Source organism: Haliotis rufescens, unplaced genomic scaffold (genome assembly GCF_023055435.1).
Source record: "Haliotis rufescens isolate VD_foot unplaced genomic scaffold, xgHalRufe1.0.p SCAF_53, whole genome shotgun sequence".
In the NCBI taxonomy this organism is placed as follows: Eukaryota; Metazoa; Mollusca; class Gastropoda; order Lepetellida; family Haliotidae; genus Haliotis; species Haliotis rufescens.
Genome location: NW_025964257.1, coordinates 470,996 through 497,663, shown reverse-complemented (window position 1 = coordinate 497,663; position 26,668 = coordinate 470,996). Strand labels below are relative to the sequence as shown.

General features: G+C 41.6%; 1 protein-coding gene across 1 annotated transcript in view; it reads right to left on the bottom strand.

Annotated features, from left to right (window-relative positions):
* LOC124119524 (beta-1,3-galactosyl-O-glycosyl-glycoprotein beta-1,6-N-acetylglucosaminyltransferase-like) overlaps window positions 1–16,035 on the bottom strand; it is a 49,937-nt gene extending 33,902 nt beyond the window's left edge. The window contains exon 1 of the mRNA XM_046482069.2: window positions 15,869–16,035. The gene's annotated coding sequence lies outside the window, so the exon portion shown is untranslated. The remainder of the gene's footprint in view (window positions 1–15,868) is intronic.
* Window positions 16,036–26,668: the final 10,633 nt, after the last annotated feature.

Here is a 26,668-nt window from a genome sequence, read left to right as displayed (position 1 = left end):
TTGTTAACATGATGTTGTGCACATATCTGTGTTACGTCATTGTTAACATGATGCTGGGCTCATATCTACGTGAAGTCATTGTTAACATGATGCTGGGCTCATATCTGCGTGACGTCATGGTTAACATGATGCTGGGCTCATATCTAGGTGACGTCATTGTTAACATGATGTTGGGCTCATATCTGTGTTACGTCATTGTTAACATGATGCTGTGCACATATCTGTGTTACGTCATTGTTAACATGATGTTGTGCACATATCTACGTGACGTCAATGTTAATATGATGCTGGGCTCATATCTACGTGACGTCATTGTTAACATGATGCTGGGCTCATATCTGCGTGACGTCATTGTTAACATGATGTTGTGCTCATATCTACGTGAAGTCATTGTTAACATGATGTTGTGCACTTATCTGTGTTACGTCATTGTTAACATGATGTTGTGCTCATATCTAGGTGACGTCATTGTTAACATGATGCTGGGCTCATATCTACGTGAGGTCATTGTTAACATGATGCTGGGCTCATATCTACGTGACGTCATTGTGAACATGATGTTGGGCTTATATCTACGTGACGCCATTGTTAACGTGATGGTCAGCTAATATCTACGTGACGTCAATGTTAATATGATGCTGGGCTCATATCTACGTGACGTCATTGTTAACATGATGCTGGGCTCATATCTGCGTGACGTCATTGTTAACATGATGTTGGGCTCATATCTACTTGAAGTCATTGTTAACATGATGCTGTGCACTTATCTGTGTTACGTCATTGTTAACATGATGTTGTGCACATATCTAGGTGACGTCATTGTTAACATGATGCTGGGCTCATATCTAGGTGACGTCATTGTTAACATGATGCTGGGCTCATATCTGCGTGACGTCATTGTTAACATGATGTTGGGCTCATATCTAGGTGACGTCATGGTTAACATGATGCTGGGTTCATATCTACGTGACGTCATTGTTAACATGATGTTGGGCTCATATCTACGTGAAGTCATTGTTAACATGATGTCGTGCACATATCTGTGTTACGTCATTGTTAACATGATGTTGTGCACATATCTAGGTGACGTCATGGTTCACATGATGCTGGGCTCATATCTACGTGACGTCATTGTTAACATGATGCTGGGCTCATATCTACGTGACGCCATTGTTAACATGATGCTGTGCTCATATCTACGTGACGTCTTTGTTAACATGATGCTGGGTTTATATCTGCGTGACGTCAATGTTTATATGATGTCGGGCGCATATCTACGTGACGTCATTGTTAACATGATGCTGTGCTCATATCTACGTGACGTCATTGTTAACATGATGCTGTGCTCATATCTACGTGACGTCATTGTTAACGTGATGGTCGGCTAATATCTACATGACGTCATTGTTAACATGATGCTGGGCTCATATATAGGTGACGTCATTGTTAATAAGATGTTGTGCTCATATCTACGTGACGTCTTTGTTGACATGATGCTGGGTTTATATCTGCGTGACGTCAATGTTTATATGATGTTGGGCTCATATCTACGTGACGTCATTGTTAACATGATTGTCGGTTCATATCTACGTGACGCCATTGTTAACATGTTGGTCGGCTCATATCTACGTGACGCCATTGTTAACATGATGTTGGGCTTATATCTACGTGACGCCATTGTTAACATGATGGTCAGCTAATATCTACGTGACGCCATGGTTAATATGATGTTGGGCTCATATCTACGTGACGTCAATGTTAACATGATGTTGGGCTGATATCTACGTGACGTCATTGTTAACATGATGTTTGGCTCATATCTAGGTGACGTCATTGTTCACATGATGCTGGGCTCATATCTACGTGACGTCATTGTTAACATGATGCTGTGCTCATATCTACGTGACGTCATTGTTAACATGATGCTGTGCTCATATCTACGTGAGGTCAATGTAAACATGATGTTGGGCTTATATCTACGTGACGTCATTGTTAACATGATGTTTGGCTCATATCTACGTGACGTCATTGTTCACATGATGCTGGGCTCATATCTACGTGACGTCATTGTTAACATGATGCTTGGCTCATATCTACGTGACGTCATTGTTAACATGATGCTGTGCTCATATCTACGTGACGTCATTGTTAACATGATGCTGGGCTCATATCTGCGTGACGTCATGGTTAACATGATGCTGGGCTCATATCTACGTGACATTATTGTTCACATGATGCTGGGCTCATATCTACGTGACATCATTGTGAACATGATGTTGGGCTTATATCTACGTGACGCCATTTTTAACATGATGGTCAGCTAATATCTACGTGACGTCAATGTTAATATGATGCTGGGCTCATATCTACGTGACGTCATTGTTAACATGATGCTGGGCTCATATCTGCGTGACGTCATTGTTAACATGATGTTGGGCTCATATCTACTTGAAGTCATTGTTAACATGATGTTGTACACTTATCTGTGTTACGTCATTGTTAACATGATGTTGTGCACATATCTAGGTGACGTCATTGTTAACATGATGCTTGGCTCATATCTACGTGACGTCATTGTTAACATGATGCTGGGCTCATATCTACGTGACGTCATTGTGAACATGATGTTGGGCTTATATCTACGTGACGCCATTGTTAACATGATGGTCAGCTAATATCTACGTGACGTCAATGTTAATATGATGCTGGGCTCATATCTACGTGAAGTCATTGTTAACATGATGTTGGGCTCATATCTACTTGAAGTCATTGTTAACATGATGCTGTGCACTTATCTGTGTTACGTCATTGTTAACATGATGTTGTGCACATATCTAGGTGACGTCATTGTTAACATGATGCTGGGCTCATATCTAGGTGACGTCATTGTTAACATGATGTTGTGCACATATCTGTGTTACGTCATTGTTAACATGATGTTGTGCACATATCTACGTGACGTCATTGTTAACATGATGCTGGGCTCATATCTGCGTGACGTCATTGTTAACATGATGTTGGGCTCATATCTACTTGAAGTCATTGTTAACATGATGCTGTGCACTTATCTGTGTTACGTCATTGTTAACATGATGTTGTGCACATATCTAGGTGACGTCATTTTTAACATGATGCTGGGCTCATATCTACGTGAGGTCATTGTTAACATGATGCTGGGCTCATATCTGCGTGACGTCATTGTTAACATGATATTGGGCTCACATCTACTTGAAGTCATTGTTAACATGATGTTGTGCACATATCTACGTGACGTCATTGTTAACATGATGTTGGGCTCATATCTACGTGAAGTCATTGTTAACATGATGTTGTGCACATATCTGTGTTACGTCATTGTTAACATGATGCTGGGCTCATATCTGCGTGACGTCATTGTTCACATGATGCTGGGCTCATATCTGCTTGACGTCATGGTTAACATGATGCTGGGCTCATATCTAGGTGACGTCATTGTTAACATGATGTTGGGCTCATATCTACGTGAGGTCAATGTAAACATGATGTTGGGCTTATATCTACGTGACGTCATTGTTAACATGATGTTTGGCTCATATCTACGTGACGCCATTGTTAACATGATGCTGGGCTTATATCTACGTGACGCCATTGTTAACATGATGGTCAGCTAATATCTACGTGACGCCATGGTTAACATGATGCTGTGCTCATATCTACGTGACGTCATTGTTAACATGATGCTGGGCTCATATCTGCGTGACGTCATGGTTAACATGATGCTGGGCTCATATCTGCGTGACATTATTGTTCACATGATCCTGGGCTCATATCTACGTGACGTCATTGTGAACATGATGTTGGGCTTATATCTACGTGACGCCATTTTTAACATGATGGTCAGCTAATATCTACGTGACGTCAATGTTAATATGATGCTGGGCTCATATCTACGTGACGTCATTGTTAACATGATGCTGGGCTCATATCTGCGTGACGTCATTGTTAACATGATGTTGGGCTCATATCTACTTGAAGTCATTGTTAACATGATGTTGTACACTTATCTGTGTTACGTCATTGTTAACATGATGTTGTGCACATATCTAGGTGACGTCATTGTTAACATGATGCTGGGCTCATATCTAGGTGACGTCATTGTTAACATGATGCTGGGCTCATATCTACGTGACGTCATTGTGAACATGATGTTGGGCTTATATCTACGTGACGCCATTGTTAACATGATGGTCAGCTAATATCTACGTGACGTCAATGTTAATATGATGCTGGGCTCATATCTACGTGACGTCATTGTTAACATGATGTTGGGCTCATATCTACTTGAAGTCATTGTTAACATGATGCTGTGCACTTATCTGTGTAACGTCATTGTTAACATGATGTTGTGCACATATCTAGGTGACGTCATTGTAAACATGATGCTGGGCTCATATCTGCGTGACGCCATTATTAACATGATGGTCAGCTAATATCTACGTGACGTCAATGTTAATATGATGCTGGGCTCATATCTACGTGACGTCATTGTTAACATGATGCTGGGCTCATATCTGCGTGACGTCATTGTTAACATGATGTTGTGCTCATATCTACGTGAAGTCATTGTTAACATGATGTTGTGCACTTATCTGTGTTACGTCATTGTTAACATGATGTTGTGCACATATCTAGGTGACGTCATTGTTAACATGATGCTGGGCTCATATCTACGTGAGGTCATTGTTAACATGATGCTGGGCTCATATCTACGTGACGTCATTGTGAACATGATGTTGGGCTTATATCTACGTGACGCCATTGTTAACGTGATGGTCAGCTAATATCTACGTGACGTCAATGTTAATATGATGCTGGGCTCATATCTAGGTGACGTCATTGTTAACATGATGCTGGGCTCATATCTACTTGAAGTCATTGTTAACATGATGCTGTGCACTTATCTGTGTTACGTCATTGTTAACATGATGTTGTGCACATATCTAGGTGACGTCATTGTTAACATGATGCTGGGCTCATATCTAGGTGACGTCATTGTTAACATGATGCTGGGCTCATATCTGCGTGACGTCATTGTTAACATGATGTTGTGCACATATCTACGTGACGTCATTGTTAACATGATGCTGGGCTCATATCTGCGTGACGTCATTGTTAACATGATGTTGGGCTCATATCTACTTGAAGTCATTGTTAACATGATGCTGTGCACTTATCTGTGTTACGTCATTGTTAACATGATGTTGTGCACATATCTAGGTGACGTCATTTTTAACATGATGCTGGGCTCATATCTACGTGACGTCATTGTTAACATGATGCTGGGCTCATATCTGCGTGACGTCATTGTTAACATGATATTGGGCTCACATCTTCTTGAAGTCATTGTTAACATGATGTTGTGCACATATCTACGTGACGTCATTGTTAACATGATGTTGGGCTCATATCTACGTGAAGTCATTGTTAACATGATGTTGTGCACATATCTGTGTTACGTCATTGTTAACATGATGCTGGGCTCATATCTGCGTGACGTCATTGTTAACATGATGCTGGGCTCATATCTGCTTGACGTCATGGTTAACATGATGCTGGGCTCATATCTAGGTGACGTCATTGTTAACATGATGTTGGGCTCATATCTGTGTTACGTCATTGTTAACATGATGCTGTGCACATATCTGTGTTACGTCATTGTTAACATGATGTTGTGCACATATCTACGTGACGTCATTGTTAACATGATGCTGGGCTCATATCTGCGTGACGTCATTGTTAACATGATGTTGTGCACATATCTGTGTTACGTCATTGTTAACATGATGCTGGGCTCATATCTACGTGACGTCATTGTTAACATGATGCTGTGCTCATATCTACGTGACGTCATTGTTAACATGATGCTGTGCTCATATCTATGTGACGTCATTGTTAACATGATGTTGTGCACATATCTGTGTTACGTCATTGTTAACATGATGCTGGGCTCATATCTACGTGAAGTCATTGTTAACATGATGCTGGGCTCATATCTGCGTGACGTCATGGTTAACATGATGCTGGGCTCATATCTAGGTGACGTCATTGTTAACATGATGTTGGGCTCATATCTGTGTTACGTCATTGTTAACATGATGCTGTGCACATATCTGTGTTACGTCATTGTTAACATGATGTTGTGCACATATCTAGGTGACGTCATTGTTAACATGATGCTGGGCTCATATCTAGGTGACGTCATTGTTAACATGATGCTGGGCTCATATCTACGTGACGTCATTGTGAACATGATGTTGGGCTTATATCTACGTGACGCCATTGTTAACATGATGGTCAGCTAATATCTACGTGACGTCAATGTTAATATGATGCTGGGCTCATATCTACGTGACGTCATTGTTAACATGATGTTGGGCTCATATCTACTTGAAGTCATTGTTAACATGATGCTGTGCACTTATCTGTGTAACGTCATTGTTAACATGATGTTGTGCACATATCTAGGTGACGTCATTGTAAACATGATGCTGGGCTCATATCTGCGTGACGCCATTATTAACATGATGGTCAGCTAATATCTACGTGACGTCAATGTTAATATGATGCTGGGCTCATATCTACGTGACGTCATTGTTAACATGATGCTGGGCTCATATCTGCGTGACGTCATTGTTAACATGATGTTGTGCTCATATCTACGTGAAGTCATTGTTAACATGATGTTGTGCACTTATCTGTGTTACGTCATTGTTAACATGATGTTGTGCACATATCTAGGTGACGTCATTGTTAACATGATGCTGGGCTCATATCTACGTGAGGTCATTGTTAACATGATGCTGGGCTCATATCTACGTGACGTCATTGTGAACATGATGTTGGGCTTATATCTACGTGACGCCATTGTTAACGTGATGGTCAGCTAATATCTACGTGACGTCAATGTTAATATGATGCTGGGCTCATATCTAGGTGACGTCATTGTTAACATGATGCTGGGCTCATATCTACTTGAAGTCATTGTTAACATGATGCTGTGCACTTATCTGTGTTACGTCATTGTTAACATGATGTTGTGCACATATCTAGGTGACGTCATTGTTAACATGATGCTGGGCTCATATCTAGGTGACGTCATTGTTAACATGATGCTGGGCTCATATCTGCGTGACGTCATTGTTAACATGATGTTGTGCACATATCTACGTGACGTCATTGTTAACATGATGCTGGGCTCATATCTGCGTGACGTCATTGTTAACATGATGTTGGGCTCATATCTACTTGAAGTCATTGTTAACATGATGCTGTGCACTTATCTGTGTTACGTCATTGTTAACATGATGTTGTGCACATATCTAGGTGACGTCATTTTTAACATGATGCTGGGCTCATATCTACGTGACGTCATTGTTAACATGATGCTGGGCTCATATCTGCGTGACGTCATTGTTAACATGATATTGGGCTCACATCTTCTTGAAGTCATTGTTAACATGATGTTGTGCACATATCTACGTGACGTCATTGTTAACATGATGTTGGGCTCATATCTACGTGAAGTCATTGTTAACATGATGTTGTGCACATATCTGTGTTACGTCATTGTTAACATGATGCTGGGCTCATATCTGCGTGACGTCATTGTTAACATGATGCTGGGCTCATATCTGCTTGACGTCATGGTTAACATGATGCTGGGCTCATATCTAGGTGACGTCATTGTTAACATGATGTTGGGCTCATATCTGTGTTACGTCATTGTTAACATGATGCTGTGCACATATCTGTGTTACGTCATTGTTAACATGATGTTGTGCACATATCTACGTGACGTCATTGTTAACATGATGCTGGGCTCATATCTGCGTGACGTCATTGTTAACATGATGTTGTGCACATATCTGTGTTACGTCATTGTTAACATGATGCTGGGCTCATATCTACGTGACGTCATTGTTAACATGATGCTGTGCTCATATCTACGTGACGTCATTGTTAACATGATGCTGTGCTCATATCTATGTGACGTCATTGTTAACATGATGTTGTGCACATATCTGTGTTACGTCATTGTTAACATGATGCTGGGCTCATATCTACGTGAAGTCATTGTTAACATGATGCTGGGCTCATATCTGCGTGACGTCATGGTTAACATGATGCTGGGCTCATATCTAGGTGACGTCATTGTTAACATGATGTTGGGCTCATATCTGTGTTACGTCATTGTTAACATGATGCTGTGCACATATCTGTGTTACGTCATTGTTAACATGATGTTGTGCACATATCTACGTGACGTCATTGTTAACATGATGCTGGGCTCATATCTGCGTGACGCCATTATTAACATGATGGTCAGCTAATATCTACGTGACGTCAATGTTAATATGATGCTGGGCTCATATCTACGTGACGTCATTGTTAACATGATGCTGGGCTCATATCTGCGTGACGTCATTGTTAACATGATGTTGTGCTCATATCTACGTGAAGTCATTGTTAACATGATGTTGTGCACTTATCTGTGTTACGTCATTGTTAACATGATGTTGTGCACATATCTAGGTGACGTCATTGTTAACATGATGCTGGGCTCATATCTACGTGACGTCATTGTTAACATGATGCTGGGCTCATATCTACGTGACGTCATTGTGAACATGATGTTGGGCTTATATCTACGTGACGCCATTGTTAACGTGATGGTCAGCTAATATATACGTGACGTCAATGTTAATATGATGCTGGGCTCATATCTACGTGACGTCATTGTTAACATGATGCTGGGCTCATATCTGCGTGACGTCATTGTTAACATGATGTTGGGCTCATATCTACTTGAAGTCATTGTTAACATGATGCTGTGCACTTATCTGTGTTACGTCATTGTTAACATGATGTTGTGCACATATCTAGGTGACGTCATTGTTAACATGATGCTGGGCTCATATCTAGGTGACGTCATTGTTAACATGATGCTGGGCTCATATCTGCGTGACGTCATTGTTAACATGATGTTGGGCTCATATCTAGGTGACGTCATGGTTAACATGATGCTGGGTTCATATCTACGTGACGTCATTGTTAACATGATGTTGGGCTCATATCTACGTGAAGTCATTGTTAACATGATGTTGTGCACATATCTAGGTGACGTCATGGTTCACATGATGCTGGGCTCATATCTACGTGACGTCATTGTTAACATGATGCTGGGCTCATATCTACGTGACGCCATTGTTAACATGATGCTGTGCTCATATCTACGTGACGTCTTTGTTAACATGATGCTGGGTTTATATCTGCGTGACGTCAATGTTTATATGATGTCGGGCGCATATCTACGTGACGTCATTGTTAACATGATGCTGTGCTCATATCTACGTGACGTCATTGTTAACATGATGCTGTGCTCATATCTACGTGACGTCATTGTTAACGTGATGGTCGGCTAATATCTACATGACGTCATTGTTAACATGATGCTGGGCTCATATATAGGTGACGTCATTGTTAATAAGATGTTGTGCTCATATCTACGTGACGTCTTTGTTGACATGATGCTGGGTTTATATCTGCGTGACGTCAATGTTTATATGATGTTGGGCTCATATCTACGTGACGTCATTGTTAACATGATTGTCGGTTCATATCTACGTGACGCCATTGTTAACATGTTGGTCGGCTCATATCTACGTGACGCCATTGTTAACATGATGTTGGGCTTATATCTACGTGACGCCATTGTTAACATGATGGTCAGCTAATATCTACGTGACGCCATGGTTAATATGATGTTGGGCTCATATCTACGTGACGTCAATGTTAACATGATGTTGGGCTGATATCTACGTGACGTCATTGTTAACATGATGTTTGGCTCATATCTAGGTGACGTCATTGTTCACATGATGCTGGGCTCATATCTACGTGACGTCATTGTTAACATGATGCTGTGCTCATATCTACGTGACGTCATTGTTAACATGATGCTGTGCTCATATCTACGTGAGGTCAATGTAAACATGATGTTGGGCTTATATCTACGTGACGTCATTGTTAACATGATGTTTGGCTCATATCTACGTGACGTCATTGTTCACATGATGCTGGGCTCATATCTACGTGACGTCATTGTTAACATGATGCTTGGCTCATATCTACGTGACGTCATTGTTAACATGATGCTGTGCTCATATCTACGTGACGTCATTGTTAACATGATGCTGGGCTCATATCTGCGTGACGTCATGGTTAACATGATGCTGGGCTCATATCTACGTGACATTATTGTTCACATGATGCTGGGCTCATATCTACGTGACGTCATTGTGAACATGATGTTGGGCTTATATCTACGTGACGCCATTTTTAACATGATGGTCAGCTAATATCTACGTGACGTCAATGTTAATATGATGCTGGGCTCATATCTACGTGACGTCATTGTTAACATGATGCTGGGCTCATATCTGCGTGACGTCATTGTTAACATGATGTTGGGCTCATATCTACTTGAAGTCATTGTTAACATGATGTTGTACACTTATCTGTGTTACGTCATTGTTAACATGATGTTGTGCACATATCTAGGTGACGTCATTGTTAACATGATGCTGGGCTCATATCTAGGTGACGTCATTGTTAACATGATGCTGGGCTCATATCTACGTGACGTCATTGTGAACATGATGTTGGGCTTATATCTACGTGACGCCATTGTTAACATGATGGTCAGCTAATATCTACGTGACGTCAATGTTAATATGATGCTGGGCTCATATCTACGTGACGTCATTGTTAACATGATGTTGGGCTCATATCTACTTGAAGTCATTGTTAACATGATGCTGTGCACTTATCTGTGTAACGTCATTGTTAACATGATGTTGTGCACATATCTAGGTGACGTCATTGTTAACATGATGCTGGGCTCATATCTAGGTGACGTCATTGTTAACATGATGTTGTGCACATATCTGTGTTACGTCATTGTTAACATGATGTTGTGCACATATCTACGTGACGTCATTGTTAACATGATGCTGGGCTCATATCTGCGTGACGTCATTGTTAACATGATGTTGGGCTCATATCTACTTGAAGTCATTGTTAACATGATGCTGTGCACTTATCTGTGTTACGTCATTGTTAACATGATGTTGTGCACATATCTAGGTGACGTCATTTTTAACATGATGCTGGGCTCATATCTACGTGACGTCATTGTTAACATGATGCTGGGCTCATATCTGCGTGACGTCATTGTTAACATGATATTGGGCTCATATCTACTTGAAGTCATTGTTAACATGATGTTGTGCACATATCTACGTGACGTCATTGTTAACATGATGTTGGGCTCATATCTACGTGAAGTCATTGTTAACATGATGTTGTGCACATATCTGTGTTACGTCATTGTTAACATGATGCTGGGCTCATATCTGCGTGACGTCATTGTTAACATGATGCTGGGCTCATATCTGCGTGACGTCATGGTTAACATGATGCTGGGCTCATATCTACGTGAAGTCATTGTTAACATGATGTTGGGCTCATATCTACTTGAAGTCATTGTTAACATGATGCTGTGCACTTATCTGTGTAACGTCATTGTTAACATGATGTTGTGCACATATCTAGGTGACGTCATTGTTAACATGATGCTGGGCTCATATCTAGGTGACGTCATTGTTAACATGATGTTGTGCACATATCTCTGTTACGTCATTGTTAACATGATGTTGTGCACATATCTACGTGACGTCATTGTTAACATGATGCTGGGCTCATATCTGCGTGACGTCATTGTTAACATGATGTTGGGCTCATATCTACTTGAAGTCATTGTTAACATGATGCTGTGCACTTATCTGTGTTACGTCATTGTTAACATGATGTTGTGCACATATCTAGGTGACGTCATTTTTAACATGATGCTGGGCTCATATCTACGTGACGTCATTGTTAACATGATGCTCGGCTCATATCTGCGTGACGTCATTGTTAACATGATATTGGGCTCATATCTACTTGAAGTCATTGTTAACATGATGTTGTGCACATATCTACGTGACGTCATTGTTAACATGATGTTGGGCTCATATCTACGTGAAGTCATTGTTAACATGATGTTGTGCACATATCTGTGTTACGTCATTGTTAACATGATGCTGGGCTCATATCTGCGTGACGTCATTGTTAACATGATGCTGGGCTCATATCTGCGTGACGTCATGGTTAACATGATGCTGGGCTCATATCTAGGTGACGTCATTGTTAACATGATGTTGGGCTCATATCTGTGTTACGTCATTGTTAACATGATGCTGTGCACATATCTGTGTTACGTCATTGTTAACATGATGTTGTGCACATATCTACGTGACGTCATTGTTAACATGATGCTGGGCTCATATCTGCGTGACGTCATTGTTAACATGATGTTGTGCACATATCTGTGTTACGTCATTGTTAACATGATGCTGTGCACATATCTAAGTGACGTCATTGTTAACATGATGCTGGGCTCATATCTACGTGACGTCATTGTTAACATGATGCTGGGCTCATATCTACGTGATGTCATTGTTAACATGATGCTGTGCTCATATCTACGTGACGTCATTGTTAACATGATGCTGTGCTCATATCTATGTGACGTCATTGTTAACATGATGTTGTGCACATATCTGTGTTACGTCATTGTTAACATGATGCTGGGCTCATATCTGCGTGACGTCATTGTTAACATGATGCTGGGCTCATATCTGCGTGACGTCATGGTTAACATGATGCTGGGCTCATATCTAGGTGACGTCATTGTTAACATGATGTTGGGCTCATATCTGTGTTACGTCATTGTTAACATGATGCTGTGCACATATCTGTGTTACGTCATTGTTAACATGATGTTGTGCACATATCTACGTGACGTCATTGTTAACATGATGCTGGGCTCATATCTGCGTGACGTCATTGTTAACATGATGTTGTGCACATATCTGTGTTACGTCATTGTTAACATGATGTTGTGCACATATCTAGGTGACGTCATTGTTAACATGATGCTGGGCTCATATCTACGTGACGTCATTGTTAACATGATGCTGGGCTCATATCTACGTGATGTCATTGTTAACATGATGCTGTGCTCATATCTACGTGACGTCATTGTTAACATGATGCTGTGCTCATATCTATGTGACGTCATTGTCAACATGATGCTGGGCTTATATCTACGTGACGTCATTGTTGACATACTTGTCACAGTCATATGTACGTGACTAGCTTGTCCCACAACAGATACCACAAGAGCCTCTGTTCGTGGCAATGCGGAACACAGATGACCTTGATCATCTGACATCCAACGAGGAAGACAAAGGGGAGCGCTCGCGGAAACATGAAGTGGGAAACTACTCTCGCCACGTCAAGCCCTGCCCCCAGAATTACCTTAACGACGTGTGAACTAAACTATGAATGATGTATGTATGTATAAAACATACGAACATACCGAAACAGAAGGTAAATGTGCGAAGAAAGCTTTAAATATTGCTCGAGTGTAAGGACGGATGTCAGACACTGTGTCTGGTCACGATATGCTAGGGTTCCTACATCTATTATCGAGTCACAGAAGTAGTAAATCCATATCATATCATATCATATCATCACCTGGAACTAATCACATCATCGCCTGGACCTTATCACATCATCACCTGGTACAGTCACGTCATCGCCTGAACCTAATCACATCATCACCTGGTACAATCACATCATCACCTGGTACAATCACATCATCGCCTGGTACAGTCACATCATCGCCTGAACCTAATCACATCATCACCTGTGTACAATCACATCATCACCTGGTACAATCACATCATTACGTGGACCTAATCACATCATCATCTGGTACAATCACATCATCGCCTGAACCTAATCACATCATCACCTGGTACAATCACATCATCACCTGGTACAATCACTTAATTACGTGGACCTAATCACATCATCACGCGACCTAAACACATCATCACCTGGAACTAACACATCATCACCTGGAACTATCATATCATCACCTGGATGTAGTTATAATTTAAGATATAAATTATATTCACCTTCAACTAATGTTATAATCACCTTGGACTAATAGTATCGTTACTTTGAACTAGTGATCTCCGCTTCTTTTAATAATATTCTTGCAATCTCCCGTCGGGGGTTCCCAGGAAAAGGGCTTTCTATATTGTACCTATGTCGAACACAGACTTTCGGAGCGTGGAGCTAACATTTGAACAACAAGTGAGTGAGTGAGTGAGTGAGTATGGTTTTATGCCGCCTTTAGCAATATTCCAGCAATATCACGGCGGGGGACACCACAAATGGGCTTCACACATTGTACCCATGTCGGGAATCGAACCCGGGTCTTCGGCGTGACGAGCGAACGCTTTAACCACTAGGCTACCCCACCGCCCCTTTAACAACAAGGCTACCCCGCCGCCACCATCTGAATCTTTGTAGTTTTATCACAGCGTGTCTGCTAAAAGTGGGAGGAAAACCCGCAAGTGATCATGAATCAGGTCTTGGACGTTAACTACTTCAGTGAAACCCTCGAGCACGGGTATATATATATGGCGCTGTCCAACCTAGAAACATGCGACTCAGGGTGAACTTATATTGGAACTGGAGAGGTATTTACATGAGCAAGTTTTGCTTGTTTACCGATCCAGATTTCTTTTGAAATAAAAATATGTTTAAACCATATTGGAACACTGCACAGTGAATTGTGGCGTCTAAGATGACTGGGCCCCCGTGCCCCCGAACTGTGATATACATAAGCGTGCCTTAATGATGAACTCAGTCAAGAAATGCTAACTCACACTTCACGTCATTATGAATACACGATCTGGGCAGATCATACATGACCCTGTTGCAACTCAGAGGAGGCGGCGCCCGGTACACGGTACATGTAAACAGTATGTCACCATGACAGACTCTCTGAATATAAGGCTTGAAGTGTAGAAATCAGAAGTGCGTGTATCCATATATAAGATTATTCACATATTCACAAATAAGTGTATATTGTAAACCAAATTATACATATACCATTCAAACACGTTTGCACAGATCGTATGCACAAAGATGTATATATCTTATGTATAAGTATACATATAGCGTATACACAAACATGCATATATCACATAAATAGTATGCATGCGTTGTATACACACTTATTCAAATATCGTATGCATAGATCGTATATACAAGCATGGATTTATCACATACACAAGTATGTATGCATTGTATACACAAATATTCAGATATCGTATGCATATAAATTATATATCTAGGTACAAGCATGCATGCATCACATATACAAGTATGCATGCGTTGCAACACAATTATTCAGATATCGTATATACAGATATATCGTATGCACAAGCATGTATGCATCACATATACAAGTATGCATGCATTGTATACACAATTACTCAATGTCGTATGCAGAAATATTCCTACATCACACACACAAGAATACAAGAAGCAAGCGAGGGCGTTAGCTGAACGGCTCAAGTGTAAACAGTGGACATTTAAACCGCTCTTGCCAGACTCTACCAATACATGCGCCCAGTGCGGACTACAAGAACGCATATAACGCTAACGTTATCATATGCCCAAAAACATAGTTTAGATGGTCGACAAAGAATTGGCTTGTGTGTAAAAAAGGTCAGACGTTGTTGGTTTATACATCGACGCCATGCACATGATAAATGTGTTAAATACGTATATATGCAGTAACCATTTAAAGTATTGTCACATGGGCCTTTGCCGTTGATAATGGCTGTAACATGCTAGTACTCACTTATTGAGTGGTGTACGATAGTGTATGCATCCTCACTTGCTCTCCGTCTCTCTGACGCTTTATCCTGCCTGGGTATATCACTCGCATTTATGGATGAGGCAGTCTCTCTGGAAAGATCTCGTCACTGTCGCCTGCCCCGTTGTAACGCGATGGAGTATGAATGACTAAGAGATCCACCAATGAGTATCCGTGTACTGTATGTAAATGTACGCGTCATCTAGCGGAAAACTATTTGTAACATACATGTACAAGATGACATGGTTCTTTTTGTACATTCACATCGAATAAATACACTACACAAGTTTTGATATGGATGGTCAGCTGTGTCATTTTATTTAAACTTACGGAGCGTGAACAAAAAGAAAAAAATTAAACTGTGACTTTCATTTCTGACCACAATACACGTAAATTCGTCATTACGCTCTGTATACACAAATAGATTACGTGCATTTTAAAAATTTTAATTCGTAAGTAATTTTTAAGTAAAAGCGACGGAATCCTTTTCATAATCATAAGAAATCATAAGTTCTTTTTACGATTCTTTTTTTGTGTAACTACCATGTGTCTGTGAATCATTATCAAGCAGTGATGACATCAGGTATCCTGTCCAACTGGTGGCAACAGTCATAATCACACGCAACGGCAAGTCAAGGTGCGGTGGTGAGGTGAAATGGGGTTTCACGTCGCGTCCAAGATTATTGCACTTATATAGCGACGTGCATGCACGTGTGTGTGTGGCTGCTTGTACTAGTCTAGACTGATGCCGATTTATAGTGCTAGTCCACTGAGATACCATGCCGCAGTTTAACATGAATACCCCACTCAGACACAGTATACTGACTCCGAGCCGACCAGTACTTGTTTTAGCCCTTTAATGCCGAGCGCCAGACAGGGTAACAACAATTACCATCTTTTAACGTCTTTTGGTATCGAACCCCGGACCTTCCGCTCTCCGGGCGGACGCTCTAACACTAGACCACGGAGGCGGTCCCAAAGGCAAGTCAAGCGTTCCCCTGACCAAACACGTGAACATATGGTACAAGACAAAATAGCGAATCTCATTACACATACTTTAGTCACTGATGCGATAAATTTGATGCGTCACAAATGTCTACCATACGAATTTTGAAACATAAAAACGTTAAGTCCATTTAATCATAATCCGTTTTAATGTTTAGTTATAGATGAATTTCTATTACCAGAGTTTGTGTTCGAATGTATGTAGCATATAGAAATAACAAAGGGCGAATACATCAACCTTGCAATGCTCCACCCTCTGTTTAAAAAAACTACACAGTAGAAACAATGATCGTTCGTGTTAAAGTGACCTTATTTTATTTACTTATATGACGCTTCTTCATTCATAATTAATTTGTTTATGGACCCGTCCATCTAATATTTTGGGAGTCTGAGATAAAATTAAGATCTTCGCCCAGTCAGTTAAACTGTCAGAGAAACAAAGTAGATCGATTATAGGAAGGGAGGTAACTCACGTATTTTCAATTTACACCAAGCACGTTTCAAAATCAGGTTCTTATTTCACTCTTACCACCATAGGGGGCACGGGTGGCCCAGTCGTCTAAGGTGCCGCGATTCGCTGTGCAGAGTTGCGTCCCTTGGGCACGCCAGAAATCTATGATTGTGGGTTCGAATCCCGGTTCGCCCCGGTTCTGTTCTAGGTTTGTCAGCACCATACCCGTGCTCGTGGGTTTCACCGATGTGGTAAACTTCTGAGACCTGCATCACTTCGGGCTTTCCTCCCACTTTAACCTGACACGCCGTGATATAACTGGAATATTGTTAAAAGCGGCGTTAAACCCAACTCACTCACTCACTAACCATCATACCGTTAAGAGGTCCGAGAACTTACAATAAAGCCCAAATAGTATTCATGTAATGAATGCGTCTTTTCAGTATTATTACATTCATTGTGAAACAGTGATTAGACTGATGGAAGTCCAATTATGCATTCCTTATTCCGAAAACGCCATTCTTAAGAATTCGAAACCTCAACGCCAAAGAATGATCTGTCGAAACAGATTCCATTCGGCGTAAAAGAAGACTAGTGATGACACCAGGTGTTCGCACAAAGGCAATGCATGTCTATCTTGTTCTCATTGCGAGGGTTTCGGAATATTTCTGCTGGAAATGGTCTATTTATCAGGGGATATCGGGGGGAACGCGCTCCGGTGTGGATATATCATCATGTGACTAAAAAGAGTTGAATCGATGGAGTGTTTATCCTTTGTACTTGAAGTTATATCACCTGCAGTGTTTATCCTTTGTACTTTACCTTATATCACCCGCGGTGTTTATCCTTAGTACTTTACCTTATATGACCCGCGGTGTTTATCCTTTGTACTTTACCTTATATCTCCTGCAGTGTTTATCCTTTGTACTTTACCTTATATCTCCTGCAGTGTTTATCCTTTGTACTTTACCTTATATCTCCTGCAGTGTTTATCCTTAGTATTTTACCTTATATGACCCGCAGTGTTTATCCTTTGTACTTTACCTTATATCTCCTGCAGTGTTTATCCTTTGTAATTTGCCTTATATCTCCTGCAGTGTTTATCCTTAGTATTTTACCTTATATGACCGCGGTGTTTATCCTTTGTATTTTATCTTATATCATCCCCAGTGTTTATCCTTTGTACTTTACCTGATACCACCCGCAGTGTTATCCTTTGTACTTTACCTTATATGACCTGCAGTTTTTATCCTTTGTACTTTACCTTATATCACCCGCGGTGTTTATCCTTTGTACTTTACCTTATATGACCTGCAGTGTTTATCTTTTGTACTTTACTTATATAACCCCCAGTGTTTATCCTTTGTACTTAACTTATATGACCAGTAGTGTTTATCCTTTGTACTTTACCTTATATCACCCCAGTGTTTATCCTTTTTACTTCACCTTATATAAAACCCAGTACTTATCCTTTGAACTTTACCTTATATCACCCTCAGTATCACTGCCTCACACTTGTATCCATGCCTCTCATCCATACTCTGAACATCACTTGCTTGGTGACGGTGTCAGAACCTACACCGAAACGTGGCTCCTAATGGCAATAATGAAGTTGTTCATCCATACATCATGTCCTTACTTGCGTTGTCATATCACTGTTTGAAAGGGGGTTACACCTAAATCACTTACACTCAAGCTCTCCTGCAATGATTCAGCACGGAACTAGGAAGGATACGTTCACAGTCATATGATAACAGGTCGTGGTTCCTGTTAACACGCCTGTTTGCTGTGAAGAAATTAATGTTTGTTTTGTTTGTTGTTTAAAGCCGTACTCAGCAATATTCCAGCTATATGACGGTGGTCTGTAAAATGATCGAGTCTGAACCAGACATTCCAGTCATTGACATCATGAACATCGATCCAGGCAATTGAAATGCGAAGACATGCAGTACGAGCCTGATCACCCGATCTTGTTAGTCGCCTCTTACGACAAGCATAGTCACCTTTTACGGCAAGCATGGGTTGCTGAAGACCTATTCTACCCCGGATCTTCATGGGTCAGAAATGAATGATCAGGCAGTACAGGTGTCCTCTGTGGTTTAGTTAGTTTTGGTTCTTTAGGTTATGAATATCACCTGCGAAAATCGTGGTGTTTAATAATCTACAGTGTATAGGAACATACCTGGAAATGTTAAATCTCTCAATTTTTGATAGGGATATCCCTGGTAGTCCAGGTGGGAATGTGTGTCTGTTTAACGCCACACTCAGCAATATTCCAGCTATATGCCGGCGGTCTGTAAATAATCGAGTCTGGACCAGAACATCTAGTGATTGACACTATGAGCATCGATCCACGCAATTGGGATACGATGACATGCATCAACCAAGTCAACGAGCCTTACCACCCGATCCCGTTAGTCCCCTCTTACGACAAGCATAGTCGCCTTTTATGGCAAGCATGGGTTGCTGAAGACCTATTCTACCCCGGATCTTCATTGGTCAGAAATGAATGATCAGGCAGTACAGTTGTCCTCGGTGGTTTAGTTAGTTTTGGTTCTTTAGGTTATGAATATCACCTGCGAAAATCGTGGTGTTTAATAGTCTACAGTGTATAGGAACATACCTGGAAATGTTATATCTCTCAACTTTTGATAGGGATATCCCTGGTAGTCCAGGTGGGAATGTTTGTCTGTTTAACGCCACACTCAGCAATATTCCAGCTATATGACGGCGGTCTGTAAATAATCGAGTCTGGACCAGAACATCTAGTGATTGACACTATGAGCATCGATCCACGCAATTGGGATACGATGACATGCATCAACCAAGTCAACGAGCCTTACCACCCGATCCCGTTAGTCCCCTCTTACGACAAGCATAGTCGCCTTTTATGGCAAGCATGGGTTGCTGAAGACCTATTCTACCCCGGATCTTCATTGGTCAGAAATGAATGATCAGGCAGTACAGTTGTCCTCGGTGGTTTAGTTAGTTTTGGTTCTTTAGGTTATGAATATCACCTGCGAAAATCGTGGTGTTTAATAGTCTACAGTGTATAGGAACATACCTGGAAATGTTATATCTCTCAACTTTTGATAGGGATATCCCTGGTAGTCCAGGTGGGAATGTTTGTCTGTTTAACGCCACACTCAGCAATATTCCAGCTATATGACGGCGGTCTGTAAATAATCGAGTCTGGACCAGAAAATCTAGTGATTGACACCATGAGCATCGATCCACGCAATTGGGATACGATGACACTGATCAACCAAGTCAACGAGCCTGACCACCCGATCCCGCTAGTCGCCTCTTACGACAAGCATAGTCACCTTTTACGGCAAGCATGGGTTGCTGAAGACCTTTTCTACCCCGGATCTTCACGGGTCTCCGGGTGGGAATGATTGGGACTGATTGCTTGGATGTGATGTTATAAAAAATGCACCCACCATTACCAAACTTCATCTCAGTACCCCTGTCAAAGGTTGAGTGGTATATTCTTTTCAACAGCAACTAGCAGTCTCCCTTAGTCACCACTTTAAAAGCCTACACTACGGAGCCAGTCTACAACAGATGTGTCAGGTCGACCACGTATGTACCATGCCGCTCACGACTTCACGCAGTCACGTGACCAGCTCGTGACTAACTCCTCGTGAGGCCTCTATCACCTGCATCCACCATCACTCGTATTTGTAGTGACCAATACTGGTTCTAACCGTTGGCTTTACACTACCACAGCTATGTTTTAAAGTATCTACTCTATGATTTACAGTGTTTCAGTTATATTTTACAGTATTTCAGTTATACTTTACAGTATTTCTGTTAAATGTAACAGTATTTCAGTTACATTTTACAATGCCTTAGTTACATTTTACAGTATCCCAGTTACATTTTACAGTATTTAAGTTACATTTTACAGTATTTCAGTAACATTTTACAGTGTTTAAGTTACATTTTACAGTGTTTCAGTAAAATTTTACAGTATTTAAGTTACATTTTACAGTATTTCAGTAACATTTTACAGTGTTTCAGTTACATTTTACAGTATTTCCGTAACATTTTACAGTATTTAAGATACATTTTACAGTATTTAAGTTACATTTTACAGTATTTCAGTAAAATTTTACAGTGTTTCAAATACATTTTACAGTATTTCAGTAACATTTTACAGTATTTCAGTAACATTTTACAGCATCCCAGTTACATTTTACAGTATTTAAGTTACATTTTACAGTATTTCAGTAACATTTTACAGTGTTTAAGTTACATTTTACAGTGTTTCAGTAAAATTTTACAGTATTTAAGTTACATTTTACAGTATTTCAGTAACATTTTACAGTGTTTCAGTTACATTTTACAGTATTTTCGTAACATTTTACAGTATTTAAGATACATTTTACAGTATTTAAGTTACATTTTACAGTATTTCAGTAAAATTTTACAGTGTTTCAGTTACATTTTACAGTATTTCAGTAACATTTTACAGTATTTCAGTAACATTTTACAGTATTTCAGTAACATTTTACAGTATCCCAGTTACATTTTACAGTATTTAAGTTACATTTTACAGTATTTCAGTAACATTTTACAGTGTTTAAGTTACATTTTACAGTGTTTCAGTAAAATTTTACAGTATTTAAGTTACATTTTACAGTATTTCAGTAACATTTTACAGTGTTTCAGTTACATTTTACAGTATTTCCGTAACATTTTACAGTATTTAAGATACATTTTACAGTATTTAAGTTACATTTTACAGTATTTCAGTAAAATTTTACAGTGTTTCAGTTACATTTAAAGTATTTCAGCTCAGTGTCAGTGACGTTGTGTATGTGATGCAGTGTTAGTGATATTGTGTTATTGATATTGTTTAAGTGATGTTGTGTTAGTGATATTGTGTTCGTGACGTTGTGTTAGTGATGTTGTGCCTGTGAGGCAGTGTTATTTTCTAACATCTACATCCATAAAGATACCCATGTTTACCATTATGGACAGAATCTATGTATGCGCAAGTATTAATCTGAGACGTGAAGCCGAGACACAGAAACTTACCCTGCAACCAGAAATCTTGCAGACTGACTTTGAGAGAGCATCCGCCAAAGCCATCACCCCTTGGTGGTTAACGTCTGAGACCTGCATCACTTCGGGCTTTCCTCCCACATTAAGCTGACGCGCCGTGATATAACTGGAATGTTGTTAAACCAAACTCACTCACTCAGTTGTCGGGAGACACCGGAGGCGACATGTGACCGTGTGTAGGGAGATAAGTGTGAACATATCTCCAAGTTGTCTGGCGTGAATGTTTGACTTGTAACTTAATGTCACCAGGGCGTGAATGTTTGACTTGTAACTTAATGTCACAAGGGCGTGAATGTTTGACTTGTAACTTAATGTCACCAGGGCGTGAATGTTTGACTTGTAACTTAATGTCACCAGGGCGTGAATGTTTGACTTGTAACTTAATGTCACCAGGGCGTGAATGTTTGACTTGTAACTTAATGTCACAAGGGCGTGAATGTTTGACTTGTAACTTAATGTCACAAGGGCGTGAATGTTTGACTTGTAACTTAATGTCACCAGGGCGTGAATGTTTGACTTGTAACTTAATGTCACCAGGGCGTGAATGTTTGACTTGTAACTTAATGTCACAAGGGCGTGAATGTTTGACTTGTAACTTAATGTCACCAGGGCGTGAATGTTTGACTTGTAACTTAATGTCACAAGGGCGTGAATGTTTGACTTGTAACTTAATGTCACCAGGGCGTGAATGTTTGACTTGTAACTTAATGTCACAAGGGAAGACACGAACAGGATAATTACAGATAATTAAGACCAGACTTTGAAACAATAAACATTATTAATAAAAGATGTGATGCAGGGTACCCATTCAACCCCAGAATTTGTTTGTTTTTCTGTTTTTGAATTGAATCAAATAAGACACATCACTTAGTCACAGATAACTTAGTCAGAGATAAATGGTAGAATAGGTCTTCAGCAACCCATGCTTGTCGTAAAAGGCGACTAACGGGACCGGGTGGTCAGGCTCGCTGGCTTGGTTGATGCATGTCAACGATCCCAATTGCGTGCGTGGATCGATGCTCATGATATTAATCACTGGATTGTCCGGTCCAGACTCGATTATTTACAGACCGCCGTCATAAAGCTGGAATATTGCTGAGTGCGGCGTTAAACAACAAAACAACCAACCAACCAGAGATACATAATACAAATGCATGATGCATAATTATACTTCTATGACTAAATATAGAATCCATTAGCGATGATGAGTGATGAGTGATGAATGATGAGTGATTAACGTTACCTTATGCCCGATGGCGAATTCTTCCTGCAGTTCGTTGCGATGAGGAAGTTGGTGTTTTCTAACATTACCTCTCCTTCACTAGATCAGGTAGCGTATTAACTGACTGCATGTATCCATCTTGTTATTTCAAAGTTGAAGCAGGTTTCTCGTAAATCAGTTCAATTTGAATGGAGTCTTGTGGCTGTATAAATAACACCGCTTCAAGTGTATTGACAGGACTCCCTCGACAGACAGGAAATATTACTTCCTGCCAGCTAACACAGACGCTTGTACTTCAAACGTTTTTTACAGGTCCAGAAAGAGAAGGTCGAAGATGTTTTGCAAAGCAGTACCCATACTTATATACATGTGTTATTTTAAACATTTTTGTTTTGGAGTACACACATATCATAATTAGATTTCATCACAAATAGTTAGGGGTTAGGAGTGGTACGAGGGATAACAGTGGTAAGAAGGGTACGAGAGAAGGGTACGAGGGGTAGGAGTGGAAGGAGGGGTAGGAGTAGTACGAGGGGTAGGATTGGTGCGAGGGGTAGGAGTGGTACGAGGGGTAGGAGTGGAAGGAGGGGTAGGAGTGGAAGGAGGGGTAGGAGTGGTACGAGGGGTAGGATTGGTGCGAGGGGTAGGAGTGGTACGAGGGGTAGAAGTGGAAGGAGGGGTAGGAGTGGTACGAGGGGTAGCAGTGGTACGAGGGGTAGGAGTGGAAGGAGGGGTAGGAGTGGTACGAGGGGTAGGAGTGGTACGAGGGGTAGGAGAGGTGCGAGGGGTAGGAGTGGTACGAGGGGTAGGAGTGGTACGAGGGGTAGGAGTGGTACGAGGGGTAGGAGTGGTACGAGGGGTAGGAGAGGTGCGAGGGGTAGGAGTGGTACGAGGGGTAGGATTGGTGCGAGGGGTAGGAGTGGTACGAGGGGTAGGAGTGGAAGGAGGGGTAGGAGTGGAAGGAGGGGTAGGAGTGGTACGAGGGGTAGGATTGGTGCGAGGGGTAGGAGTGGTACGAGGGGTAGAAGTGGAAGGAGGGGTAGGAGTGGAAGGAGGGGTAGGAGTGGTACGAGGGGTAGGAGTGGTACGAGGGGTAGGAGTGGAAGGAGGGGTGGGAATGGAAGGAGGGGTAGGAGTGGTACGAGGGGTAGGAGTGGTACGAGGGGTAGGAGAGGTGCGAGGGGTAGGAGTGGTACGAGGGGTAGGAGTGGTACGAGGGGTAGGAGTGGTACGATGGGTAGGAGAGGTGCGAGGGGTAGGAGTGGTACGAGGGGTAGGAGTGGTACGAGGGGTAGCAGTGGTACGAGGGGTAGGAGAGGTGCGAGGGGTAGGAGTGGTACGAGGGGTAGGAGAGGTACGAGGGGTAGGAGAGGTGCGAGGGGTAGGAGTGGTACGAGGGGTAGGAGTGGTACGAGGGGTATGAGTGGTGCGAGGGGTAGGAGTGGAAGGAGGGGTGGGAGTGGTACGAGCGGTAGGAGTGGTGCGAGAAGTAGGAGTGGACGGCCAGCAGAGATTGCGGGGTACCAACTCCTGGAATCCCCAGAACATCAGTTCGTATTCAGATACTGGTGCACTGCGAGACAATGATGGTATCCCTATGAAGATTAAGTAGCATGGATTCCCCACGTTGGCACATATGGCCCAGTCATCTATGGTCCCAGAATTATATTATCATGAGTTCGAATCCCAGATTCACTCTGATTATGATTATCTGTTTGTCAGCACCAAATCCGTGCTCGTGGGTTTCACCAACGTGGTAAACGTCTCCACTTTGGCCAAGTTGGCTTCCTCTCAGGTCAAGTGGACACACAAATACCCACAAACCGATCTCAATGGGGGCTACGTCTAACGTAACTGACCGCCTCCGTGGTCTAGTAGTAGAGCGTCCGCCCGGAGAGCGGAAGGTCCTGGGTTCGATCCCCGGCCGCGTCATCCCAAAGGACGTTAAAAGATGGTACTTGTTGTTACCCTGTCTGGCGCTCGGCATTAAGGGGCTAAAACAAGGACTGGTCGGCTCGGAGTCCGTGTACTGTGTCTGATTGGGGTATTCATGTTAAACTGCGGCATGGTATCTCAATGAGCTAGCACTATAAATCGGCATCAGTCTGGACTAGTACAAGCAGCCACACACACACACACATACACGTGCATGCACGTCGCTATATAAGTGCAATAATCTTGGACGCGACGTTAAACCCCATTTCACCTCACCTCTAACGTAACTCCATGACGTGGAGGCGTACGATTCTTTTAGGCTAAGATCGCTCTATATATGGTACAGGTTAAACCGAGAAGCCTCTAACCTTTTTAAGTCATATATCTTCGTGCCTGATGTTATCAATTTGTGACGTCACGGACAATGAATTGCGTGACGTCGTTATGTTTTTATCAGTCACGCTGTGTGACATCAAACTGCTTTAATTAAGTTAATATTGGCATGTGTATCGGAAACATAACCATCGATTATCCAACCGAATTTTGAAAATCTAACATTATACACACCTCCCCCCATCCCCTCCCCAAGAAAGTGCTCATGCTTAAGACTGTGCCAACTATTGCCGAGTGAGTGAGTGAGTGAGTGAGTGAGTGAGTGAGTTTGTTTTACGCCGCTTTTAGCAATATTCCAGCAATATCACGGCGGGGCTTCACACATTGTACCCATGTCGGTAATCGAACCCGGGTCTTCGGCGTGACGAGCGAACGCTTAAACCACTAGGCTACCCGACCGCCCCTATTGCCGTGTGAACCCGAGTACAACACGGAGCTGTTTATAATAAGGGCCAAACTGTATTTTAATATTTCGATTTCACACAAAAATAAAATCACAATTGTATTACATGAAACCAATACGAACCTCTGTGTGTGTGCGTGCGTGCGTGCGTGCGTGCGTGCGTGCGTGCGTACGTACGTACGTGCGTGTGTGTGTGTGTGTGTGCGTGTTTAACACCGCAATCAGCAATATTCCAGCTACATGACGACGATTGTGATGAAAAACAAGACACTTGGGCCTGTGGCCTCGTATTGTGCAAACAAG